The following is a 13,574-nucleotide window of genomic DNA, read 5'->3' as shown; positions in this document are numbered from 1 at the left end:
GCTTTCCTCAAAGACCTTAGGTCCTTGAATAGCAATTAGATGTGTGTTTCTAGAAAGGAGAGAATTCAAGATATTTGAGCTTGGGATAATATAGTCTTAATATATTACATAATTGTCTAGAACTCTAACACTGGTTATTTAGAACATGAACATTTATAAAAACCACATTTAAAAAACTAAGTAGGCAAGTGTACTTTTCTTTTTCATTGTGTACATAGAGCTCAGAAAACTTGATCTCTAGGCTGTAGCTCTAATTATTTCCTTTTACCTAACGGCAGCAGGAAGGTCCTGCATTGTAGATCACTGGGAATGTATTAAAGGCAGGCCTGCTAAGCCCTTTACTGAAAATAGTAGAGGATTGAATTAACAATGCTCGTCTTGTGTGACTTGAAGAAGGTTGTATCTTAATTTGAGAAGCTAAAAGTGCCACCTCCTAGGGTAGGGTTGGGCAGCCAGGAGCTTAATTGTGTTGTGGCTGAATTTGAAGCCAGATTTACTGACACTGTCAAAGACTCAAAGTAATTTAGCCCTGGCTGGTAGCTCAGTTGGTTGTCCCGATATGCCAAGATTGCAGGTTCGATCCCCAGACAAGGCACATATAAGAAGCAACTGATGAATGTATAAGAAAGTGGAACAATAAATCAGTGTTTCTTTCTCTCTCTCCCTTCTTCTCTCCCTAAAAAAAAAAAAAAAATCAATAAAGAAATTTAAAGATTTTTGTCATAGAGAAAGGCCTAAAATGCTTGATTCTCACATGAGCTGTCCTCCAGTCAATATTTTTTTCTGAATTAGGATTAGTCCAGCTGGCTTTGTTTTTTACTGAGCTCTTTCTTAGCTTATTTCAGCAGTTTTTTGTTAAGTTTTATTTTTACTTTAACCTGACTTGTGGTGGCGCAATGGGTAAAGTGTCGACCTGGAACGTTGAGGTCGCTGGTTCAAAACCCTGGGCTTGCCTGGTCAAGGCACATATGGGAGTTGATGCTTCCTGCTCCCCCCTTCTCTCTCTCTCTCTCCCCCTCCCTCTCTCGCTACTTACTCTCTAAAACGATTAAATAAATAAATAGATAGATAAATAAATAAAAAGTGCGGGAAACCTAAATAAAAAAAGATAATTAATATACCCTTCACTGAGATTCTTTTGGTTGCTGCAAGTGATAGGAATCCAGCTCCACTAGTTTCAGTCCAAACTGGGATTTATCATAAAGAAAATAAACAGTGGCTCAGAACGCAAGGACAGAATTTCAGGAATGGTGAGAGCCAGGGATTTGAACATGGTCAGGATGTTCCTTTTGTCATTTCTCTCTGTTTCTTTCAGTAGCTTCGCTTCATTACTAACTTCACCCTTGGAAAAACACAGGTAGAAAAAAAACATGGCTCCCACATTAGACCATTCATTGCATTAAAGAGTCTCAGTTCCAGCCTGCTGGTCTCAACCATGACATTGACGGCAAAGGGTTTTTTAGCTTGAGGAAACCTTGTTGAAACTGCCTTTTTGGGATATTGATTTTAATTGGTTTATTAAGAGACAAGATTCAGAAAGAAACTTTGACCTTTCTCTCCTCTTACCTGCCCATGAGATTCAGACAAAAAGCCTACTTCAGAGAGAAATCTTAAGATGTCAGTCTGAGCCTAATTTGAATTAAGTATGGTAAATAGGAGAGCTTCAGGCAGGGGCTTGTTAGCTAGATACCCACTGTTTGAGTTGCCTAGCAAGAATTTTTCTGCCTCATATTTCTGCTCTTCTTTAACTACCCGTAAATTCCCCATTCTCACTTCTACAATCTAACACCCCAACCCACACCTTTCTCTTATATTCCCAATGTCGCCTTACTATCTTTGGAATTTTTATGCATATATATTAAATTCCCAATGTATTAAAGTTTGATTTCCTTTTGTTAATTTGTCTCTGTTAATTTGAGCATTAGCCCCGCTAGAAGACTTTAGAAGCTGAGGACGTTCCTGGCAGAAATGGTGTCCTTTTACAGAGTCACAGAGAAGGCATTCTACAGGACTCACACATGAAAGGGATAAGGCTTTCACAGTAAGATCTATTGGGGGTGGAAATGGAAGGCTGTCCACGGGTTCTCAGTTTCTCATCTCTGCCCTTCCTGCCAAGGAAAAAGTCCAGCTTTGTCTTCATTAAACCAAGACATTTTGTGCCATGATTCAATCCATATCAAAGCTTAGTCCAGTCCGGGTGCTGCTTTGTTGTACTCAGGGGGCACTCAGAGTCTCTACTTGGAAGACTGTGTGGCTTCTGGTCCAGGTAGCATGGCTGCTTAGGGAACCCCTGAACAAACTGACAAGTGTGTGTGTTAGAGAGAGAGAGAAAAAGAGAGAGAGAGAGGAGAAGGTCTTTCTTTGTTTTTTTTTTTGTTTGTTTGTTTTTTTCCTGAAGCTGGAAACGGGGAGAGACAGCCAGACAGACTCCCGCATGCGCCCGACCGGGATCCACCCAGCCGGCACGCCCACCAGGGGGCGACGCTCCGCCAAGACCAGAGCCACTCCAGCGCCCCGGGCAGAGACCAAGGAGCCATCCCCAGCGCCCGGGCCATCTTTGCTCCAGTGGAGCCTTGGCTGCGGGAGGGGAAGAGAGAGACAGAGAGGAAAGCGCGGCGGAGGGGTGGAGAAGCAAATGGGCGCTTCTCCTGTGTGCCCTGGCCGGGAATCGAACCCGGGTCCTCCGCACGCTAGGCCGACGCTCTACCGCTGAGCCAACCGGCCAGGGCCAGAAGAGAACTTTTAAAAAGAGTTCAAAGTAATATTTTTGGAAAAATATGAGGTGACAATGCATCTATAAAATATGAATAGGTAACTCTTAACCCCCCCCCCAAATAAGTGTTAGAAATAGAATTCTAAATGAAGAACTCAATAGAGGGGCTAGAGGAAAAAGTCAAGGGAATCTTCAGCATGTAGAACAAGGGGACAAAAAGAGAAAACTTGAAACACATAGATGATCCACCAAAAAGGGCCAATATCCATCTATTAGCGGTTTCAGACTGGGAATTGAGAAACTAGAATGAAGGAAATAAATAATAGACCCTCCAGAGCTAAAAGAATGATCCAAATCTTTAAGTTGCAAAGTCTCACCCACTAACCCATCTGAATGAAGAAAGACCCATATCTAGCCATATATTGAATCAACTTCACAAGTCCAAAGACAAACAGAAATTCCTAAAAGATTCCAAAAAGAAAAAAAAATATATATAACCCTGGACATATAGCATAATGAAATGTAAATAAGTGGAAGAACAAATCAATGTTTCTCCCCCCACACTTTCTTCTCTCTAAAATCAATCAATAAATAAAAAAAATAAAGGCTACATGAAAGGTTGAGAATTATATTAGTATCACACTTAAAAGTTTCACTAGCTACCAGAACACAAAGGAATACTGCTTGTCAAATTCTTAAGGGACAGTGATTATAAGCTTAGAGTTCTATAGCCAGCAAAATTAGCATTTAAGTGGGGAGCAAAATAAGAATTTTTTTTGCCTTGCAAGGACTGAGGAAATTTATCACCCAGAGACCATTCCTGAAAGAACTGCTTAAGGATGTACTACATCAAAACAGAATAGGAGCCTAAGAAAGAGGAATATATTAGGTTGCAGAAATAGGGCAATCAAAGGAAATCCAAGAATGCTAGTTGTACAAAAGGCCTAAAAAATAGTGTGAAGATTGTTTTAGAGAGTAGATAAAGGTTTATTATAGTATTACATTTAAAAACCACAATATATTCCATTTACCTTCCAACAGTTACAGGTTTGTGATATCAACTTTTCTGCTAGGTCTAAATAGTCTCTTTGATCCTGCCATGATTATCTTTTATATATATTATCAGTGGATTCTTGTTCTTGGTTTTCTTTTTTCTTTTCTTTATTTTTTAAACAAAAGCAGCTACCTCTGCATTTTTGCTTTTTTTTTTTTTTTTTTTTTTTTTTTAACTACTGACTTTGGAGAAGGGGGAGAGAGAGAGAGAGAGAGAGAGAGAGAGACATTAACTTGTTGTTCCACCTATTTATGCATTCATTGGTTGATTCTTGAATGTGGCCTGATCTGGAATCAAACTGCATCCCTGGCGTATCCAAAGGATGCTCTACCAACTGAGCTACCTAGCCAGGGCTTGTTCCTGGCTTTCAATGTTGGGAATGAATTTATAGTCAATGTTTGGAGGATCTAATTAACACTCTAAAACAGAATATAAAGGTAATAAACTGCCAGTGAGAAGTAATGGCATGTTGAGAGGTTAGGTGGGGAGGGAAGAAAGATAAAGAGAAATTATGTGTAGAGGTGCTGAGCCCTTCGCCATCAGAAAACCAAGAGCTGCTCTCTCTGGGGTTGGGGGGCTGGGAAGTTTGGGAGGGGTAGGAGGTCTAACCTAGGGGTACAGGTTTTGAGGGTTATGAGGACAGATGCTAAGGGAGGAGCACGAAGTACAGGAGAGAATGTGGGTGACTACCCCGCTGAGCAGGAGACGGAAGGGGAGAAAGGGCGGGGTGGGCGGTGGGCGGGGCCCCCGGTGGCCCGAAGCGCCTGCGCAAACCCACTGCCTGCCCAGCTCGAGAGGTCGCGCCGTCCGCCGAACCTCGCCCGGCGCGTGCGGTCCCGTCGACGCCGCCCCGCTTCTCCTCGCTGCGCCCCGCCCCGCCCCGCCTCGCCTCGCCTCGCCGCCCCGACGCGTCATGCCGCGCCCGCCCGTTCTGGGCTTGCTTCGCCGCCGCGCGACCGCTCCCGGCCGCCTCCTTGTCCACTCGGAGCCGGGTCGCCGCCAGCAGCCGGCATCGGCTATGGTGCGTGGGAGCCCGGCCTCCGGGGCGGCGCTGGCGGGGCCCGGCGGGCGACCGCGCGGGGCCGAGGTTCGGCGTGCCCCGACGGGTGGGGAGGACCTGGACCCGGACCCGGACCCGGACCGCGGCGCGCGTTGGCGGCTCCGCGGCGGGGCTGCTGTGGCAGCGGCTGGAGGCCGCTGGGGGCCGGGGTCGCGGTCGCGGTGAGCGCGTCTGGGCAGCGCCGGAGGGGCGGGAAGCCAGCACCCCGAGAGCGCGGCCTCCGGGCCCCGTGGGCGCCTCGATCGCGGGCAGAGCCGTCGTCGCCCCGTGGAGCACCTGCCACTTTCGAGCGCCCTCTTCGTTTTCTCTAAGAGGCCAGGAAGCCTGGCCAGCATCTAGGTGCCCGAGTTCAAAGGTGGAAGTGGAGAACCGTTAGAACAAAAGTGAACATTTCTCAAAAGTTCAAGTTAGATCATTAAGGAATGGAAACCCCGCTTTTTGGTTTTGACCAGACCCCGGTTGCTAGGAAAACGGCGGGATTCCCGAAACGGGAGCGGTGTCCGTTAGGCAGCGAGTGACGGTTGAGGAAGCCGTCTTCATTCACAGCGCTTTGCATTTTCTCCTGCAGGATGTGGCTGTTGGAATCATGGTGTTTTTTACAACTTTCTTAACACCGTGTGCGTATGTGCTGAGCCGTCTGGACCAGTTCAGAAGACAGTAGATAGAAGATGTACAGCAGCTGTCAACATCCAACAAAATTTCAGAAGAGCTGCACCTTCTTTAAATGACTAAGTTGGGTTGATGTTGCAACCATTGTGGGTATTCAGTTTCCTGACCATATATTTGCTGTAAATATTTTGCACTTTTTTAGTACTGTGCATTATGTGAAGTTGAGCTGTATGGTCATTTAAAAATGTTAAATAAAATGGAAACAGTTATTCAGGCTTGGTATTATATGTAATCCCAGTTTTCTAAACATCGTGAAAACTGATGGAAAATACAACGATGAGAATGGCTATGAAAGGTCAGAATTACTAAGCTGGAGTGAATGAACGTACCCGGTGACATCAGCATTAAAAAGATTAGACATGTAGCAAGCAGTAAGGTACTATAAGTTTAGCTAACGATTCTTCCCACTATTTGTACTTTCTGTTGGTATTGCTGCTTAGAGTAATGAGATCCAGACTTCCCTTTGCATTGTGAAAAAAATATATTAACTTTTAATCAATTTGTCTTAAATTTGCTTTTTTAAATTCAGTTTCAGGATCTAGTGACTGAGTACCTGTATACTTTATTTATACCTTTCCTAAATTTTTACTATTGTCCCTAAGTTGTCTTTCCGGTTTGAAGAACCGTATACATCTTTGTTTGAATTTTGGCTCACTATTCCAATTATGGTGTGACTACGGACCGCCTAGTTCAACTCTGAGCCTTGCTTTCCTTTTTTCTGTAATGGGAATTTAAAATCGCTGTCTTGAAGGGATGTTCTGGGGGAGTTAAGCATTGAACAAAGGTAAAACACCTCCCAGCATAGTGCCTGAAACAGAATAATCAATAAATAGAAATTATTGGTAAGGGCATATATGTTTGGTAATACTCATTCAACAGGTACTGCATTCTTGTGATGTGCTAGGTGTTGTGAGAGGTCAGAAAACCAAAAATAGATCCCTACTTCTGTTGGGCTTGAAGGATTTGCATTCTAATTACTTTAATACTCTTATATTTCTATTTCAAAATTTCTATTGGTATATTAGGATTCTCCAGAGAAACTGAACCAATATAGTACACTTGTGTGTGTCTCTGGATGTGTTTTGTGTGTGCAGGTGTGTGTGTTTGTGTATATAGAGAAGGAAGGGAGGTTGATTGATTGATTTTAAGGAATTGGCCCATAATTGTGAAGACTGGTAAGTCCAAAATCTGTGGTGTAGACCAGTGGTCTGGAGACTCAGAAAGAATTGCAGTTTGAGTCAGAAGTCAGTCTCTTGGCAGAATTTAACTCTCTCAAGGGAAGTCAGTCTTTTCCTTTCCCTCCCTCCCTCCCTTTCTTCTTTCCTTTCATCCATCCTAGGGGAGATAGTAGGACAGACTCCTGCATGTGCCCTGACTGGGATCCACCTGGCAACCCCTATTTGAGATGGATGCTCAAATCAACCACGCTATTTTTAGCACCTGAGGCTGATGCTTGGACCAACTCTACCATACTATCCTCAGTGATTGAGGCAAAGGTTGAACCAATCTAGACACCGGCTGCTGGAGGGAAGGAGGGAGACAAGGGATAGTGGGAGGGAGAGAGAAGCAGATGGTCACTTCTCTTGTGTACCCTGATTGGATGTTCATATGCCAGTCCAACACTGTATCCACTGAGCCAACTGGCCAGGGCCAATATTTTTCTTAAGGCTTTTGATTGATTGGATGTTGCATGCCCACATTATAGAAGGTAATCTGCATTACTCAAATTTCATTGATTTAAATATTAATCCTATCCAAAAAAATACCTTTACAGAAACATTTAGAAGAGCATTTGGCCAAATATCTGAATACTGTGGCCTAGTCAAGGTGACACAAAATGATCACAATTGGGTGAAATAATTTTTCAGAAGGAAATGATGAAAAGAGTTTGCGATACTTCACAATTTAAAGGTATGAGTACAGTGGCTAATTAAAATCAAATTAGTTTGTTAAGATTCACCTCTCTGTTCACTGCTGGTAAACCTGCCCTTACGTGCTTTAAAGCAGTGGTCCCCAACCCCTGGGCCACGGACCAGTATGGTCCGTGGGCCATTTGGTACCGGTCCACAGAGAAAGAATAAATAACTTACGTTATTTCTGTTTTATTTATATTTAAGTCTGAACGATGTTTTATTTTTTAAAAATGACCAGATTCCCTTTGTTACATCCGTCTAAAACTCACTCTTGACACTTGTCTGTAAGTTCAACAATTATATTTAAAAATACCACAGTTTTTACGCCGGTCGCATAATTTTATTTTGTGCATTTATCCGTCCCACCCTAAAGGCCGGTCCGTGAAAATATTTTCTGACATTAAACCGGTCCGTGGCCCAAAAAAGGTTGGGGACCACTGCTTTAAAGAACTGTCGCCCATCAGGACGCAGATTCTATATTCTGATTCCATCAAGACAATGCTCATGTTGCCAATTTTAAACTTTTTTCTTCTCTGACTTGGATGACTCTGCTTAAATTCCCTATGCCTCCCTCTATGTGCTCCAGCTAATGATAAAATACTGGTCTACCTTAGCCCTGTCTGGGGAAGAGTGTTGAGCTGTAGAAGTCTCTTCCATAGAACTTTAGAACTTAATTTTCTGATTCATTTATTTTGCACCCTTATTCTTGAGTATTCTCATGTAATAATGTTATGTGTTGGGAAATAGTAGCTCATTTTGGTGAATGAGCTCTGGTTGCCCAGTCTTGTTATTTAATTTTATATGCATAAAAGTGTCATATTGAAAGTACAGTTGATTCTTGTTACTTGGATTAGTTATGTTCCATAAAGTCACTGTGAACACTGAATTAATGAGTACTAAATCATTGCTCCTAAGGGAAATGCAGGGCTAGGTTCCTATGAGCTGTTGGTCACAATATTCACCATTCACCATTGGGTGATCCAAAGTTTACCCCACTGTATGTATGTCTTTGAATGATGTAGAAGCATTGTGTTGATTTGGGGATTGCAAATCAATTTTAGGGAGTAGTAGATTTTGCAAATATAGGATCTGTAAATAATGAGGATCAAATATTATTCTTAGAGGAGGTCCTGCTCTTGTGAAAAAATTTGGGAAGTCTTAGTGTGAAATTCTAAGAATTTGCAGGATATATTTTGGGAAGAATCAAGTGTGGAAAAACCATCCCATTTTTGTGGAATAGTTAAAAAAAAAAAGTGAGTTTTACTTTGGGGAATAAATGAAGGTTGTGCCCCTCTTAGTTTAAAAATGAGATTGATGATAAACTAATGATTTTCTTGGTAAAACTGACTGAGGGAAACTGAAAGAGGAGATAATAAAATATATTGATGATGGTGTCACTGGTAAATTAGAGCTTTTACTATCCATTTCCCAGATAAGTATTATTGGCCAACATCCAAGTAGATATGAAATTCTGGTATCTGATAAACGGTTAACTCATTAGCATGTAGATATACTGCCTGTCTGTCTCATCTACACAACGAAACTTAAAATTCCTTGCGGAAGGGTAAGGTAAGGTATGTTAATTCTTTCTTTTTTTTTTTCCCCCAAGAGAGAGGAGGAGAGATAGAAAGACAGACTCCAGCATGCGCCCCAACCAGGATCCACCTGGCAATCCCATGTGAGGCCAATGCCCTGCCAATCTGGGGCCATGCTGGCAACCCAGCTATTTTTAGCTCCTGAAGGGTAGGCTCCAAGGAGCTATCCTCAGCACCTGGAGCCGATGCTCTTGAACCAGTGGAGCCATGGCTATGGGAGGAGAAGAGAAAAGAAAAAGGGGGAAGGGGGATAAGCCCTGACCAGGAATCGAACCCAGGACATCCACACATGGGGCCGACGCTCTACCACTGAGTCAGCTGACCAGGGCGATATGTTAATTTTTAAAATTCTTAGGTGTAGCATATTGGATAAATTAAGATATTTACTTTTTGATCAGTGCATTGAAATTGCTTCTTCATATGAACAAGTACTTAGTGAATATATGTATATCTATTATATATTGTGTAGATGGGAATATGGTTACATGTAGTTCCTCATTTTTCCCTTATCAACAGGTGTGGGCGGCCCTGGCCAGTTGGCTCAGTGGTAGAGCATCGGCCTGGCTCCCGGGTTCGATTCCCGGCCAGGGCACACAGGAGAAGCACCCATTTGCTTCTCCACCCCTCCCCCTCTCCTTCCTCTCTGTCTCTCTCTTCCCCTCCCACAGCGAGACTCCATTGGAGCAAAGATGGCCCCGGCGCTGGGGATGGCTCTGTGGCCTCTGCCTCAGGCGCTAGAATGGCTCTGGACGCAACAGAGCAACGCCCCAGAGGGGCAAAGCATCGCCCCCTGGTGCGCATGCCGGGTGGATCCCGGTCGGGCGCATGCGGGAGTCTGTCTGACTGCTTCCCTGTTTCCAGCTTCGGAAAAATGGAAAAAAAAAAAACAAAACAAACAAACAAAAAAAACAGGTGTGGGCAAAAGTAGGTTTACAGTTGTGAGTTTGCAAAACAGAATTTATTCTTGTATTACTTATTATTGTATTACTTTCCATATGAACAAGTGTAAACCTACTTTGCCCACCCCTATATTGTCAGTCCTTTCTCAGTGCACATATTCTGAGCTCTCTCTCTCTCTCTTTTTAAAAAATATACTGACTGGTTAAAACTGCTGGTAAAACAAACAGGGTTGACCTCAGTTGTCAGTTTCCATCTTTTCTGGTAGTATCTGTAGTGCTCTGTTTGGGAAGACTGCAGAATAAATGGAATAATTAAATAAAATGTAGCACTTATATTGACTCAGCATATCAATTTTTCCTTCATAACTTTGGTAATGAAATTGACAGAAATTATAAATTCAAGTCTTTAGGCAAGGAATTATAAATCATATGTAATATATTTATAAGCATGATGAATGAGTAATTTGTACATGATAAATACAATACTTGTGGCAAATGTTCTTAAAATTTTATAAGAAAGCTTGATAATTATGAAATATTTCTTTTCAGAAGGACCAGAAATGAGTTATTTTTTCAATACAGGGAAAACATTTTTTGTAAAGTTCCATTTATTTTTGAAGTTCTGTTGCTATGGCAAGTTGCAGAATTTGGGTAAATCACTTAATTTCTGGAAATCTGTTTCCTTTTCTGTAAAATGAATAGGTTGACCTAGATCAGTGATTTTTAACTTTTTTCTTTATTCAAATCAATATGTCGTCATTGAAAAATTTTATGGCTTATCATGCAAGTAGGACACTTTGAATTTTTAATAGCAACCTGAAGGTAGTAAGAATTAAGCTATAAATCAAGTACTATTTTAAATGCATGCTGTTTATAATTTATGCACATATGCATAAACATATACATGCCTATGATAGTTGGGTAGCCCATCAGTAGGGAAAATCACTTCTCTAATGTCATATACATGATGTCAGTCTTCACTCCTCTTAGCTTTATTTCTCCATTGTTTCCACTACACCTTTACTTGGCATCATTTAAAATTCCACTCCATTCCCATCCATTAGGACCCTGCTTTTTTCCCATTTATACTTATTCAGTCTTTTCACTTTCACTTAAGTGTCTTATTGCTAATACCTTTAACATCTTTGCCTTTTTATTTATCTTTTTGTTCATGTGCTCTACAAAATATCCAATATAAACCCTGCATCAGTCTTAGTTTCTTGATTTTGGCTCATGCAAGTGTTGTATGAGGAATCACAGAATCACACTATTAGTACTATTAGAAATTCATCTCCAATTTCAAGCCTGCAATGCTTCTTGAAAATTCTTTTCTCTTTATTTTTCACGGTAATGCCTATTTTAAATCTGATCATGACTTATGTAGTCCTCTACTTAATCTTAACAGACTTACCTTACCTCCTACTGCATAGAGAAACTTAACTTTAATTATTTCTCCACTGTCGACAAGGCAACTGAATCCCACCCATCTTTCCTCCAACTGCAGTGGAAAGAGAATTACACTCCTAGGGCTAATTTCCTTTGCCTGTGCTCTGGTTCCTGCATCCTTTGTGTCCTTTGGGACACAAAGGTCTAGCAGTTGTCTAACTTTGATTTCTCTTATTGATTCTATCTCATCGTTTAAATATGCTCAGCCTCTATTCTTTTTTTCCCCCCTGAAGTTAGAAGCAGGGAGGCAGTCAGACAGACTCCTGCATGTGCCAGACTGGGATCCACCTGGCATGCCCACCAGGGTGGATGCTCTGCCCATCTAGGGTGTTGCTTCACTGCGGCCGGAGCCATTCTAGCACCTGTGGTGGAGGCCATGGAGCCATCCTCAGTGCCCGGGCCAACTTTGCTCCAATGGAGCCTTGGCTGTGGGAGGGGAAGAGAAAGATAGAAAGGGGAGGGGGAAGGGTGGAGAAGCAGATGGGTGCTTCTTCTGTGTGCTCTGGCCAGGAATTGAACCCAGGACTTCCACACGCTGGTCCAACACTCTACTGCTGAGCCAACCAGCCGGGGCCTCAGCCTCTATTCTTAAAACAAAACAAAACAAAACAAAATCCTTCCATCCTTTTGTGACACAAGCATTCAAGTTCTTGATAGCCTTCTCAACATTCTCTTCCATTTAGTTTTCAACTAACTGAAAATTTATATACTTTTATCATACTATTGCTATTGCTATCCAATGTCATCAGTGGCTTTGTCACTAAATCTAGTAGTTTTAGTCTTTATATTTTTGCAGTATTTGGCACTATTTACAGTAATCTTTATCCATGGTGTTTCTTTCTGTGGTCTATTTATTTATCATGTTAGAGAGTTTAATTGCAGGTATGTAGCACTGAATTGTTGGTAGAGTGCATGTTGATATTTAAATACTTTACAATCTATTTGGTCTCCCTAGAAGTTGCCCAAAGCAGTTCACATAGTTAGACTTCATTTTTTTTTTTTTCCTTTTTTTTTTTTTTTTTTTGCATATTTCTGAAGCTGGAAACAGGGAGAGACAGTCAGACAGACTCCCGCATGCGCCCGACCGGGATCCACCCAGCACGCCCACCAGGGGCGATGCTCTGCCCACCAGGGGGCGATGCTCTGCCCATCCTGGGCATCGCCATGTTGCGACCAGAGCCACTCTAGCACCTGAGGCAGAGGCCACAGAGCCATCCCCAGCGCCCGGGCCATCTTTGCTCCAATGGAGCCTTGGCTGCGGGAGGGGAAGAGAGAGACAGAGAGGAAGGCGCGGCGGAGGGGTGGAGAAGCAAATGGGTGCTTCTCCTGTGTGCCCTGGCCGGGAATCGAACCCGGGTCCTCCGCACGCTAGGCCGACGCTCTACCGCTGAGCCAACCGGCCAGGGCTAGACTTCATTTTTGATGATCAAAATAATGTCTTTAGTGCTACTAGAAAGGGAAAAATAGATTATTTAATAAAAGACAATTGGAGTGATAGCAAACTTTTCTCCATCAATAAAGGATTCCAGGAAACAATGAAATAATAAATTCAAAGAAGCATTTTAGCATATGAGGATAGAAGAAATAATAAAGGATATATATACTTCAGAAAGAAAGAAAAGTGAAACTAGAGGGAAGATATGGTATACAAAAAATTGTGGCCTGACCTGTGGTGGCGCAGTAGATAAAATGACCTGCAACACTGAGGTCACCAGTTGGAAACCCTGGCTTGCCAGGTCAAGATACATATGGGAGTTGATGCTTCCTGCTGCTCCCCCCTTCTCTCTCTCCTCTCTAAAATGAATAAAATCTTAAAAGGTTAAAAAAAAAAGAAAAAGAAATTGTGAACACAAACTAACCAAATATGTTGCTAAATTTACATAACTATTGATCAAATGAGAAAGTTTTATTTTTATTTTTGAGAGGAGCAGGGGAGAGAGACAGGAACATTGAGCTGCTCCTGTATGTGCCCTGACCGGGGAATTGAACTGGCAACCTCTGTGCTCTGGAATGATGGTCCACCCAGGTCAGAGCTTATTTATTTTCTTTTATCGATTGATTTTGAGAGAGACAGAGAGAGGAAGGGAAGGGGAAGGGGAAGGAAAGATTAATTTTTTGTTCCACTCAGTCATACAGTCATTGGTTTCTTTGGGCCCTCGATTGAACCCTCAACCTTGTTGTTTCAGGAGGACACTCTTACCTGACTGAGCTAACTGGCCAGGACC

This window comes from Saccopteryx leptura, chromosome 6 (assembly GCF_036850995.1).
Source record: "Saccopteryx leptura isolate mSacLep1 chromosome 6, mSacLep1_pri_phased_curated, whole genome shotgun sequence".
In the NCBI taxonomy this organism is placed as follows: domain Eukaryota; kingdom Metazoa; phylum Chordata; class Mammalia; order Chiroptera; family Emballonuridae; genus Saccopteryx; species Saccopteryx leptura.
This window is presented reverse-complemented; position numbering follows the sequence as displayed.